A 12,692-nucleotide genomic window follows, 5' to 3' on the forward strand; every position below is an offset into this window, starting at 1 on the left:
TAACATCTGTATAACTTTAAGCTTTAATGATTAAGGTATAACCTATATAGAAAGAGTGCGTACACACACTGTCCTAACCACTAGACCATCGAGTAAGTAATGTAATTGTTAGGAAACGGGTAATAGGTAAGGATGGCAAATCGATTGATGAAGTAGTGAAACTTCATCAGTTGAAATAGCTGGGACACGTGTTATGTATGCCCAACCACCGACTACCCAGATGTGCAATGTTACATGGTGTAGGAATAGGTTGGAAGAAAGCTAGGGGCGGCCAGACAAAAACGTGGCACAAATTCATGAAGTCTCTGACAAGTGGACTGAGCCATGTTGGTAGGTGTAGATGACCTGGTTGGGATTCGCGAGATGATAGCAACCGATGGTTAGAGACCTTGAATGACATGACTCAAAATCGTTTGCAATATCGAAGGTGCATCCACTCTTTGTGTTCGACCAAATTCTAATCTTCTGAATTCTTCATGTCCCTATCCTTTTTCTCTTTCCAAATTTATTTCACTGGATTATACTCCTTCAATAACATCTTCAAACCATAAGCTTTCACATAATGCTTATACTCTTACCACTTCTACCACTATGGGATTTGAATCGACGGCTGCATCTGTGTGTTAATGTGGTATGGCAACTCGAACTGATGTACGTACGTACGAAGTTCTATGTTGTGACTGACTGACTGTGTACACGCATGCTATTGAATAAAAAGCTTAAGCATAAAGGGAATTCTTGTTGATTGGATTTTGAATATTGTGAATCAAGCATTATACAATATCGAATAGCTTAACAAAATGATCACACTTTAAAACTAAGGATTCGGAGAATTCAATCATCCTGTTTACCATCATCATAGACGAGTTAGTGATACTGCCCGTGTGCTGAAACGGAATTAAGTCGGGCCGGAGTTGTAAATTACAAACTCAAAGTAATGAAAGTCAAATAGCTTCTAACTACTGAGGCACTTCTTCAAACTCAAGAATATAAAAATAATTTAAAGTAATTCATCGTCAATTACAAGTGTTTATATTTCTCGATTGTTGATACTCAAGATTAAATTTGGCTACCTTTTTTGGCAAGAACATATGGAACTCAAAACAACTGTCAACTAACTTCAAAGTGAGAATCTTCAATACGAACGTCAAGACAGTCCTACTGTTCGAAGATGAAACGTGGAGAACTACTAAATCCATCGTCAAGAAGGTACAAGTATTTATAAACAGTTGTCTACGCAAAATACTCAACATCCATTGACCGGATACTATCAGCAACAGCGTTTTATGGGAGAGGAAAAACCAGCTTCCAGTTGAAGAGGAAATTAGGAAAAGACATTGGAAGTGGATCAGACATACATTAAGGAAATCCCCAAACTGCATCACGGGGCAAGCGCTAACTTGGAATCCGGAAGGGAAGCGGAAAGGGGAAGGCAAAAGAACACATTGCACCGGGAAATAGAAGCAGATATGAAAGGAATGTTAACTGGAAAGGAAGGCTCAGGACACAGTTGGATGGAGAATGCTGGTGGGCGGCCTAAGCTCCTCCACGAGGGGTAACAGGCGTAAGTAAGTAACTCTTTTTTGGTATATGTACTTATTCATTCAATGAACGACTCGATATGGTCTATGGCTATAAACGGATTATATTTTGAATATTAGCTAATAACAGAATCTTGAACGAGCGTTCCTTCCTATTTAGGAGACATCGGCTAGATTTACCTGGATCACTCTCTCTACATTAATGTTCATACTGAGATTTTCGAATACTACAATACAAGTACATTCAACTAAAGAGTCGCAAAGAAGCTGAAAAGCACCATTGTCGATTCCACTGCTATCCATAATAGAAAATACACTTTAAAGAAATGGCACGCATGAAGCAGATTTCCCGCAAGAGTACAGGTGGAAAGGCTCCCAGGAAGCAACTAGCCACTAAAGCTAAGCGGAAGAGTGCACCAGCTACTGGTGGTGTTAAAAAACCACATCGTTATCGTTCTGGAACAGTAGCCTTACGTGAGATTCATCGTTATCAAAAATCAAAACAAATTAGGGCATACCTTTAAATTTCTCTGGTTTACCTAAACTTTCCAAAATATTTGTACACATTTTTAAAAATGATTCATTTAGACAAATTTCTTTTATTGTCGAATCATCATCACCATCATCATCATTGAGAGAAGGATTACTGAAAATAATTCTTTTCATTGACATAATAGTATGATCGTTATCTTTAGGTAATGATGGCGAAGTAGATGTGATCGTTTGTTGAGGTTTCGGTTCATTCTCATCAGTTACAATGTGTTTATTAGATGGGGTAAAAATTGGTGGAATATAGTTTACAAATACTTCTTGAAGATAATTAACCAGTTCAGTTGATCCATAATTCAAGAGAGTGGAGAAATCCAGTGGAGAAGTTGAAGAAGAGAGTGAATTCGATATTGAAGATGAGAAACAGGACTGTGGTACTTGGATTGACAACTGGGCAGCTAAAAGACGTGCATAACTGATGACGAATGTTTGATGTCTGAAAACAAAAAAAAGAAAAGTGAATAGATAGAACTAAGGAATCAAATGCAATTTCGAATAGTACTGTCTGACTGAGTCAGTGGTGTTGTGTGTGTGACAGGATACATACCCGCGGGAGTGACACAGAAAATCGAAATCTTAACTATTTACTAAACACATATATTTCAAAGTGTCAGCGGGTAAGTCACTTATAAATGACTTAGCACAACTACACTTCACTACAAAATACCCACTTTATGTCAGCACAGCGACAGAGATGAAATTGAAAAGATGACAAGTAAAGAAATCAAAGTAATCACATAAATAATATTAAAAACAAAACATATGGTTTCGAAAAATAACTAATAGGATAAGTGAGTAAAAAGTTCTGACCATGGTTATCGTATGGATTCCAACTAGGTAGACCGCACTCACCAACTGGCTTAGGCCAACAGTCAATGATTTAATGAACTGATCTAATGTCTTGAATTGTTCGTCCTTAGTTTTGTTCCAGACTACCGTTTCCCCAGATAATGCTAAGCTTCGAAGTAGGCGGTTATCGGGCTTACATGATATATATCTCAATTAACTTAGTTGGTGCAGATACTCATTCTTATCAATCGATTTGCCATATTTGCGTACTACGCTGCATCTAACTCCAACATTAATCATTTGACGATTTATTTACTTAAACACAAAAACATTGATACAAAGAGACACTAAATACATATGCATCACACTTCATCACTCGATTTATGTGGTGGTTGGAATACTGCCCGGACGCCCAAACTGAAGCAGGTCGTTTTCTTTTCGACTTAGAGATCAAATCCACAAGGCAGTGCAGCAATGTTAAGAGATGCAGTCACATGGTAACTGGTCACCAACAATACGTTCATACACCATTTGTTCCCTCAGGATCTTGGAACCGATGTGTAACATTGGTTTGGAATCAGGCTTTTCCAACTCACATAGATGGATCCTCCGGTTAAAGCATTGGACATTTGCGTTTCATCCTCTCAATTTTGTGAACATCCCAGACAGTGTTATACGCGTCGCCATGTGAGAGCATTTCAAGAAGAAGAGCAGACTCTCACCACCCTCGAACGCACCAGAGCAATCGGGGTGATGATGATTCCGTGACATGCAAGAAATGCCTAGAACATCTCTATAACCAAATACTAGTAAACTATCTCTATCTTTACTGATCACATTTCATACCCACAAAACATAAACTATGATGTTCAATATGAATGAAAAACAGTTGTCGATAGGATGTTCTAATTAGAAAGTAGTTTATTCATTGTTCATACATACAAATATTTCAAGAATTTACAACTATATAATATGAACTATGGGAATAAAGGAAATGTGATAATAATTTCACTGAAAGAAAAACTGGTTAAGCGAAAATTTATGGCTATTCAGTAGGTAGGTTGATAGATAAAGATATAGAGATCGATTCTAAATGAAACTAGGGAGCTTCACTATTATTATCATTATTAATACATCAATCATAATATTATCGAAAATCGATCGACTCAACTATATGATAATAAGCAAAGATGGATAGTGGCTAACAGTGGAATCCAGTTTGACGCGCGTTTCATCCTATTTGGGACTCGTCAACTGGATGTACCTGCATCTCAGAGTTGATGTTCAATCTGGGACTCGAAACCCAGTACCTTTCGCTTGTAAATTAAGGCTATATCGAGGCAATACGCACAGTATGCACATATGACAATTAGAGACTGACCAGTTGCAGTCCTAACACATCAATAGGAAGATTCAAACAAACAATACTAAATGAATTTATATGATAATAATTAGTAATGATTCTCCTCAAACAGACATACATATGTATATGGATGTATGCATAGACTAATCATGGAACTAGATGACTGATGGACATACTAATGACATATCTTTTAGTTAGTAACTATGTCTTCATTCATGTAACCATATAATGACGTAATATGTATTGTATATTGAAATAGTATGAAGATTATTCTAAAAGAAATCAATGTTATCAGAGCATGAAAAAAAGGGGGATGAATATGTTTGATGTGAATGTAAATAAAATAGCAGAAGACATGAGATTAAAGTTTTATATCAGTTAGTAAACGTCAGGATGACATATGTTTTTTGTTTTTGATATCATGAGGGAACTTTAAATTCACTTAGTATTGTTTGCTTGAATCTTTCCATTGATGTTTAGGACTGCAACTGGTCAGTCTCTAATTGGCACATCAATGGGAAGATTCAAGCAAACAATACTAAGTGAATTTAAACTTCACCCCACTGCACAAACAAGCGGCTATCAGGGCTCAGTAACTAATTGGATAACGCGGTGGCGTTCGAAGCAAAAGGTACTGGGTTCGAGTCCCAGAGTGAACCTGCTAGTCACTATCCATCTTTGCTTACAATGCCTGAGGGAGCTTTGTTAATTCCCATATGATTTGTATAGTTATTTTGAAACTTAATGTTTCTTACTGATTCACATAAAACTTCATTTTACATTTATTCAGCTTGTAGATGAAGTAGGTAAAGATCCATTCATTGAGAACAAAAGGAATTCCGATTGAAACAATGAGATTCGTTCTTAGAATGAATATTCCAGGAGTTGGTGAGGATGTATTTGATTTAAAATAATTTATCGATTATTGACACTCTACAGATCAAAGAAACTTATATTCGTTTCTTCAAATAATCATTGCAGATTTGATTTTATATAATTCAGATTAGGTCTGGTACAACCGGGCATTATGTATAATACTTACTTACTTACGCGTGTTACTTCCGCCCCCAAATGCTCTAGTACGGTCGAGGGTGAGGAGAGTCAGCTCTCCCTCACAAAATGCTCTCACACGGCCACGCATATACAATCATTGCCAGCGTAGTTCTACTCACCGCCTTCTAACGTCAGGGATGTTGTTCACAAAATTTAGAGAACGAAAAGCCAATGTCTGGCGTTTTAACCGGGTCTTTGGACACGGAGGATCCACCGATGCGAGTTGGAAAACCCTGATTCGAAACCAATGATGCATACGGGCTCCAGGAGCCTGAGGGAACAAATGGTGTATGAACCTATTGTTGGTGACCGGTTACCATGTGACTGCATCTCTTAAGGTTGCCTCACTACCTTGTGGATAAGACCTGTAGATCAGTTGGTCGTGATGTGGCACCCTAAGAAAAACACCGGCTTCAATTCAGACTCCTGGACAGTATTCCAGCCATCGCACAAATCGAATGATGAAATGTGACACATATGTATTTAGTGCCTGTTTGTGTCAATGTTTATATGTTTAAATGAATCAGTAAACAATGAATATAATTACTTTAACCAGAATATTTAACATTGATTAGGTGTTTGTAGTTAAGATGATTCTAATTCACTTAAATGACATAAAAACAGATCGTGAGATAATAGCGTGATGTTGAGTATGTTGTGCTGAATACACAATGATAACATCTGATTGGTTATAAATGGTAATGAGTTCATCATATGTGTTGGTTATTTATAATAGAAAATAAAATAAACAACCATATAGTATTATTGATGAACATTTTAAAATTAGAAATAGTAGTAGTAGTAGTGTGGTGTGGTCTACTTATATCCATATAAGTAGTATATGGTGAGGGTCAGACATAGAATGTATTTTGGCAGAAAACCGATAAGGAAAGAACTGAAATGAAGCGCACTTGGTAGGAAAATGCATGAACAATGAAATTAGAGAAGATGAACTGATATTTACAGAAGGAACAGTGAAGATTGAGACAAATTAACTGTTCATTGTATGGTTATCAGAATTTAGTCAGATAGTCTGTAATTTGCGCTTAAAAACATTCGATTGTCCCCACTCGTGTTCTCGTTTACTGAAGTAGTAGTAGTAGTAGTAGTAGTAGTAGCGTGAATGTATGACTTTATCGTAATTAGTGTTAAATTCTCAATAGTAATAAGATATTCATTAGTATAACATATATAAGCGAACAATATTGTTTTCGATTAGATCCTCATCAGGCTTTACTCTAATATACAGTAATATTTATATGCATATACGAAATTATTAAACCAATCAAGGCAGTTTATGAGTCAATGATAAGAGTGGAATAGATTACATAATCAAAATTAATAATAAGTAGAAAGTACAAATTGATAGTGTAATGACAGGTGTGCTAGTTGTGATAAGAATAATAAAAGGCTTGAATCAACTCAACGACGTAAAAGACATAAATATGAAAACAGAGAAAATGTTGACTAATTCACTAAAGGAATTAAAAAATAAAGAAATAATCACTCCGAGTATACACGATTCACTTAAACCCACCGGATCGAACACGCCACGACTATATGGTCTACCCAAAGTTCACAAGGTAGGTCTTCCGCTTCGTCCAGTTTTAGACATGTATAATTCACCCTACCATAAAACTGCAAAGTGGCTAGTTCAAATCCTGGAACCCTTACACAAACTAGTCGTCAACAAAAGCGTGAAAGACGTTTTTGATTTCATTTCGAAGATTGAACATATGAACTTAAGTGGTAAACGGATGATATCTTTAGATGTTGCTTCCCTGTTCACCAACGTTCCACTAACTGAGACTATTGATTTTGTGTGTCAACAATTGCATGAAAAACAAATCAATGTCGGAATTCCTGAGGTCAGTCTTAAAGAGTTACTTTTGAAATGTACAATGAATGTTCATTTTGTCTTTAATAATACATATTATAGACAAATTGATGGTATAGCGATGGGTTCACCTCTAGGTCCTATCCTAGCGGACTTTTTTCTTGCGAAACTAGAGAATGGACCCCTCAAAGATGTTATCAACAAGCTTGACTTCTATTGTCGGTACGTTGATGACACTTTTATTATCGTGGATCAGGACATTGGCAAAGTCGAACTACTCGAACAGTTAAACAATAAACACCAAGCTATTAAATTCACATGTGAAGAGGAAATAGATAATAAATTAAATTTCCTTGACGTATTGTTAATAAAAAAAGCGAACGGCTCCATCAGTAGAAGTGTGTTTAGGAAAAGTTCTTCATCTAGCCAGTACACACACTTCTTAAGCTTCGTACCTATCTACTATAAAAGGAATTTAGTCAAATGTCTGGCAAATAGAGCTAGGAAGATTTGCTCAGTCGATTCTATCAACAATGAGTTAGAGGTTACCCACAATAAGAACTGTTAATAAAGACAGATTGCCTGAATTCGCCACATCTATGTGTATTTACCAATTCAACTGCTCCTGTGGAGCCAGTTATATAGGGCGTACAATTCGGCAAGTTCGTCAACGAATAACAGAACACCATCCGTCATGGTTGACTAAAGGACAGATAAAGGGGATTAAGAGTTCTATTCTCGCTCACTTGGTGGACACAGGTCATCATGTTGAACTGAATAAAGCTTTTAAGGTTATCTACCATATTCCATCAAATTTACCACATGGTTTACGAGCTCGTCTATTGCACATAGCTGAAGCCATCGCAATTCATATCTACAAACCGAACCTATGTATCCAAAAGAAGTTTGTACAACCACTCTCGCTACCTTGGCCATCGGTATAGCGGAGTTTGTAGCATAATTTCGGTAAACAATTATCTTATTCCTTCCATTTTTTGTATTTTGTATTTTACTTATTCTCTTCATTCGTCTCTTGATTCTTACATAATTACTATATTACTGACCATTCATCAAAATTTTTTAGTTCTTACTTCTCTTTTTTATATATTATGCAACGTAGCAAACGCTTGATTTTCGAATAATAACTTTGATTAGTATTAATCCTTCTCTTCCAATTAATGTTAGTTTATAATCGATGTCATTATATAATCATTACGTAACGTATCTACTCCATGAGTGTTATTTAATTATTGTAAATCATATATATATTAGTGTAGAGCCATGATGAAAAACTAATTGAAAAGAAATTTCTTCGCTCGATTCGTTCCTTTTTTAGAAAACAATATTGTTCGCTTATATATGTTGTTCTAAATCACAATATGGGAATTTTTCAAATTCATTAGTATGTATGTTTATACTGTTTGCATTCAAATATTTCTGAATGATAATGATTATCATAGTTGAAATCATGAGTCAATTGACACTAGACCACCATGGAAAACCTGGAAGCACTGGACGGTCGTTTCGTCCTATTATGGGACTCCTCAGCAGTGCGCATCCACGATCTCGCCTCGCGAGCGAGATTCGAACCCAGGACGTACCAGTCTCGCGCCAGAACACTTAACCGATAGACTACTGAGCCGGTCTAGCTTCAATTGACTCATGATTTCAACTATGAAAATACTGAAATCTCCACAAAACCCCTTCTGATTTGATAATGATTAGTAGCTTGTATAGTGTTATATCTAGAGCCTTGATTCTTAATATGCCGCGAACTACTCGACTACTTGAACGATAGAACCCGCAACGTCGCAAAAGAGAGAAGACAAAGACTGGTAAGTAGGAAGTTTATTCCCCAAATCAGTGTCAAAATATAGCACAGAAATCTCGTGTATTTATAGTTTTTTGGCTGAATGTAAATCATCATTTAGGTCAACCAATAGGCACATAGGGGTCATGCTAATCCATCCAATGGGGAAGCTACATGTCGACATTCTAGAACATTCCCCTAGCAGTGATTGGATGGAATGTCTGTGGCTCTTCCTGGGCTTCTTAAGGCTTCCTAGAGTCTACCGACGGGCCGTCCTTACATATAGATAGATTCTTGATGTATAAAGTCAGTGTTAAAATCTATTGATCAGTTGATAATTTGTTGCCATTTCAGTAATTCAGTTATCAATGTTCATTATTTAACAACTATAAAAAGTAAGCTTTAAGAGGAGACCAAGAGTAAATTCACTTGAGCCATGTTATCCAACGTTACGATGGAGGTGAGGACCCCAATCTGATCCGATCGTTGATAACTTTATAAGAAGATGCGATATCTTAGTTTGGACACATCAAACTTTCCTTCAAATAATCTATATGGTGGATAACATTGAGTTTTTAAGTAAGTGATTGTTGGTCACACATTAATTAAGTTCCAACAATTCCAGTCAATGAAGACCTATTACCTCAACAACCGAGTTACACTGCAATAAGGTGAGAATGGTAAGTATTACAATATTAAACAAAACGATTATCACAATTGATTGATCACTGGGTGGTGATCAATGTCATGCGCGTCGAGTCCTTCTTAATGCTGATCGAATGCTATCAATCAAGTTGCAATGTGGCCACTAGTCTAGGTGGCTCGACACTGTGTGCACTATGTTGAGATAAGATGGTGGTTGGAGGTGGTCAACAGGAAACTCTGAATCCGGGTTTTGTGCTACTTGGAACTCATCAGCAAACTGTACCTGTAATCTTGAGGGAACTGGTGCTCCCTGACGGATTCGATCCCGCGTCACAGTCAGAGACGTCACCACTGAGCTATTCGGGCTGTGATTGACCTCCTGTAGGACTGAGATGTAACCACAATTGATTGATCGGTCGCGTGTCGAGTCCTTCTTAGTGCTGATCGAATGCTATTGATCGTCTCTGACTGTGAAGCTGGGTGACACGGGATTGAATCCGTCAGGGAGCACCAGTTCCCTCAAGACTACAGGTACACCTTGCTGACGAGTGCCAAAAAACACGAAACCCAGGTCCAGGGTTTCCTGTTGACCACCTCAAATCACCATCTTATAAAACGATTATCATTATTTTCATTACAAACACTAAGAAGTCTTAAGTATTCTGATTCATTTCTCAGTAGAAGCACTAACATTGGAAGAAATCACACAACAAGGACTGAACATTGGAATATACGTATGAAGTCACAGCGCAATTTTGTAACGTAGTTTCATAAAGATGCATCAGTCTTATTTTAAGTGATGTAATTTGTAAACATTTGATTTTATTTTGCTTTAAATATCTTAATAAAGATGCTCAAAGGGAGATAAAATTAGTGGACACTTATTTCGTTATTGTTTTACGCCTACATTTTGATGTCAAATTGATAGCATATACTGAATAGTGACTAATAGCGGAATCCGAGCTGTACGATTCAGCATAATTTATAGACGTTAGTCGTGTATACTTGCATTAGTGTATTGAAATTTATATAGGTATCTAAACATAGTATCCATTGTTTCAAATGTAGCTATTGGACTATTGAACCATAGTAGCTGTCATTAGGTAATAATCATAGTAGCGATGTTAAAGTATTTCAGACACTCACAAGTAACCTACATACCAGTAGACTGGTCAGTTCAGTTTTAAATATTTTTTTTCGTTTCCAAGCCATTCAGAGATTGTCATTTAACATAACTGAACTTAAACCAAGATGGAACACACATATGGTACGTCATAAAAGTAGAAAAAAACGCAAGTGTCCAAATAAAAGTTACAATGAAAATGTTTGCCAGCTGTGATTGGTTGGAAGGGAATTACCAAGAAAAGTCAGAGTATTTCCACATTGAATGTATCAGTCACTTTTCTCCCAACAACATATCTATTACATTTTGAATAGTGTCTAATAGTAGAGTAAGCAATGCATACTTTATCAAGTGGTTTTATGATATCTTAAGCAATGGATACTTAGTTCAAGTTTCGGTCTCAAATTAGACATGGATTAGTCGCGGATACGCACTGCTGAGGAGTCCCACAATAGGACGAAACGCCGTCCAGTGCTTCCAGGTTTTCCCTGGTGGTCTAGCTTCAATAGACTCACGCTATCAACTATGAAAATATTTATACTTTATAGTCATCTTGGAGAATGTAAAAATAACGAAGAAACCAATCGAGAAGTCCATGATGCTTATTAGAGATGGATAGCTTCAGCTGTGAATGTACAGAGATACACTTGCTTAGCTAACACATAATTAATAACAGTTTGTTTAGATCATTATAAGTATAGGTTTGAACTATTCCGTTATTGAGATTCTTGGCTGTATTTTGATCAGTCTTTCTTAGCTCATACGCATACAGTGACAATTGCCTAGACAGCTATTTTGTTACCAGTTTTATAGAAGACATAGAATATGGCTAGAATTGGAGTCCAAGACGCTTGTTTCAATTTATTTCAGACTCATGGACCGGATACAAACGTATCCCAATGCCAATGCTCACACTTGGACTTGTTACTGGCTTTCTAAAATCCGTCTCTCAGTGGATAACACATTAGGCACTTAAGAAGGGAACTGAAACACCAAAATTAGGGACCAAAAAAACATCAACATCTTCAACTTCAACTAAAAATACTCTCCCATCATCTCAGACAAAACTTACTGAGTTTGAATTTTCAATATGAACGACAACATCATGATCTAAATTTTATTTATTTATTGATTTAAACACATAAATATTGGTAAAAAGAGGCACCAGATATATATGCGCCACACAAATCTTATTTGATTTGTGTGTGGTCTGTGATACTGCTCAGGTGACCAAACTGAAACAGGTGATTTTCATAAGTGGCCACAACCGAAGCCTTTGAACTAAAGGTCTGATACCCAAGGCAGTGGAGTATCGTGGGGAGATGCAGTCTCATGGTAGGTGGTGACCAACGATTGGTTTCTACGCCATTTGTTCCTTCAGGATAGTGGAGCCCATGTACACCATTGGTTTGTAATCAGGGTTTTCCAACTCCTCTAGATAGGACCCTCCGTATATAGTCCACCAACCCGGTTAGAGCGCTTTTCATCCTCTCAATTTCGTAAACAACAGTAATGCCCCGAGAGGGCATTGAGTAGGACTTCCCTGGTATAGGTTGTATACGCGTGGCCATATGAGTGCATTTCAAGACGGAGAGTGGACTCTCTCCACTCTCGGCCATACCAGGGCATTTGGGGGTACATGATCTAAATACATCTAACTGATGAACAATAATCTAACTATTTTATAACACTTCATCATTTACTTCCTTTATACAAACACTATTTTCAATGTGTGTGACAAAACAAAAAAAGAAGAAGTAAAAATTGCTTTCATTTACATCGACCTAAAGTATTCTATTACCCATGACCTTGGACAGATGATGATTATCATGAGAATCAACCAAATCAAATGACTTTTTTTTTTAAGTTAAACCAAAATATGCGCGAAAATAATCATCAATTATTTTCAGTGACCCTAGAGAATAAATTATATATATATATATATATATATATAGAGAGAGAGAGAGAGGGGAGGGAGGGAG

Source organism: Schistosoma mansoni, chromosome W (genome assembly GCF_000237925.1).
Source record: "Schistosoma mansoni strain Puerto Rico chromosome W, complete genome".
Taxonomy (NCBI): domain Eukaryota; kingdom Metazoa; phylum Platyhelminthes; class Trematoda; order Strigeidida; family Schistosomatidae; genus Schistosoma; species Schistosoma mansoni.